This window comes from Armigeres subalbatus, chromosome 3 (genome assembly GCF_024139115.2).
Source record: "Armigeres subalbatus isolate Guangzhou_Male chromosome 3, GZ_Asu_2, whole genome shotgun sequence".
Classification (NCBI taxonomy): Eukaryota; Metazoa; Arthropoda; class Insecta; order Diptera; family Culicidae; genus Armigeres; species Armigeres subalbatus.
Genome location: NC_085141.1, coordinates 54,496,517 through 54,498,896, shown reverse-complemented (window position 1 = coordinate 54,498,896; position 2,380 = coordinate 54,496,517). Strand labels below are relative to the sequence as shown.

General features: G+C 39.5%; 1 non-coding gene across 1 annotated transcript; it reads right to left on the bottom strand.

Annotated features, from left to right (window-relative positions):
* Positions 1-231: 231 nt before the first annotated feature.
* Positions 232-307, bottom strand: Trnat-agu (transfer RNA threonine (anticodon AGU)). The gene has a single exon. It is a non-coding gene; the product is annotated as a tRNA-Thr (tRNA).
* Between the last annotated feature and the right edge of the window lie 2,073 nt (positions 308-2,380).

Sequence of the window (2,380 nt, the reverse complement as noted above, 5' to 3'; positions counted from 1 at the left end):
CTAGTTGGTACTATGTATTCAATTTGAAAAATAATTTTTACAATATTTTTTTTTGGAGTATTGATCTCATTTTTGGCTGAGTTATTTTTATAAAAGCTTGTAATTTTAGGTTAATACATATGTAACATATTATTGCAATCTTTTCTATTTACAATGTTGTGAAAACTCATATGTGAATATGTACATTATGTGGAAGATATTGATTTGGAAAATGTATTGGAGGTAACCACTTTCCCTTCGATGGGACTCGAACCCATGACCCTACAGTACACTAGACTGGTGCTTTAACCAACTAAGCTACGAAGGACCTCCGTCGGCCTTCGCAACCTAGCGGCTACTGAACGAGCTCGAGATTCCCAAATTGGACGCATAGTCAAATCACTCGCAATCTATTTCTCAAGCCAACACTTCCACATGTGTGTAGTACACTTTCACATTGAAGGAGCGTGAGTATTTAGAATGTCTGGCGGCTATACCTATAGCTATAACTTTTCTAAACAGACAACATTAGCTCAATATCTATGCCAGAACTTTCCACCGATCTACATCACTATGGAAAACAGTTGAGAGCTGTTGGGAATAACTTTGGATCTCAAACCGACGGAGTCAAACTTCAATAGGGGTCATGGTCCCTTCGAAAAATGTGTATTTTTACAAATAAACACGCACTATGTTCCCAACAAACAATTTAAGCAGAATAAACTAGTTTTTGGCTTAAGAATGCTATTTTTGGTTGAATTAGCATTCTATCACCTTCCACTGTTTGTTGGGTTGAATGCTATACCAATAACATGAGAACGGCAAAACATGCCGACTTTTTGACACCTGATTACCACTATCAGTCTACTGCTGAACCAACTGACTACCTATGTACAGACTAGCTGCTGGCATATCGTGTCAGAGCAACTTTTATCGGCAAGCTCAGTTCCACTTCGTTCGGAAGTATATTTCTCAAAGGTAACATTGCCGAGAAAAATGTACATCGATAAGAGGGAGTTGCTATTCGCGCACATAAAGTAGTCGTGACGGTGTGGCAGCATGGAAACCATCGCCGCATCCAGCGGTATTAAGGAGTCTGTAGTCTAGAAAATGGCCGAAACTTTGGCGTTAAGATTTATTACTAATGGGATTTGGGTAATAAATTTTAAAAGCGAATGCACTTTTGGCCTTTCTTGTGGTTTTTCTTTGCCTGGAACGAACGGCACACGGTTCCGGTCCATCCTATTTGCTGACTAAGTCGTGCGATCTGTGTGCGAACGACCTTGAGTGGTGGCCTGGGGCAAGTTTCTGCCCGGTACCACCTGCCAGCTCAGATGCCAGATGCTGACGGGATGAAATGGGCCGCAGCCAGTCTGTTTCAGTCAAGATTCTGTTACAGGGAAAGTAGTTGAAGAATTTGCAGTGATTTATAAACGGTCCACTTGTGTGTACGCTTCCCTTTGGCATGGTATAATGTTGCCATAGAGAAACGGTCCGCCGGTACCATGAAAGAAAGATGTTTCGTAATTGTAATTACATCAAAAATGGGTAGCGAGTGCACTCAGCCGATGAGAGGCATGGATGAGCTAAAACCAAGCAGCTTCTGAACCGCTCGGGCTTGTTCTGTGTTCTCGTTAGCTGCATCGACCGTCAGCAGCAAACGTTTGAAATAGTTAGCCAAGGTATACCCTTCGGATATATGGTTGCTCCAGGTGAAAGAAGAGATCTCCGTAAGTAAAATTTTATCTTTCGAAATTAATTGAATTTTAATTGGCCGTTGTCTGAGATTTTAATTAAAATAAAATTCAATTTTAAGTGCTCTTGTCGAGAAAATCTTTCGGCGGTAGAAATTGAAATATTCATCACATTCGAAGAGTGCTGTGCTATCCGGTACGACATATGATGATGAGCAAATTGTATCCTCGAAAGGCATAGAAAACTGTTCCGGGTGCAGTGCCGTGATTCATTTTTAATTAGATTGTGTAACGCCAAAATTGATATCAAGACCAAGTGACATTTCTCTGTCGGCACAAAGTGCTTTCTACTGAAGATAAATACGAGATTCATCGAAAAAGGCATGAATGATATTTCAGCACTTACGTATATGCGATTATTTGAGAACGGATTTGTGTTACATTAGTGCAAAGTATGTATAAACCGATCTATAAGTACGTGTCTCTATCATTTTCATTAATAATGAAATGGAATAAAACTTAAGAATTCTTTGAATAGATGTCTTTGAATGTTTTTCTCAGAATAATTGATCCTGATTGATCCACCTAGCGGTGTTTGTGCCTTTCTCGTACATTAGATACACTAAAAAATGAGTGAGAATTTCTTGGCGTGTTCTCTTGTATATAACTTGTATTTTGGCCATAACTTTTGATCCCACAGTCGATCT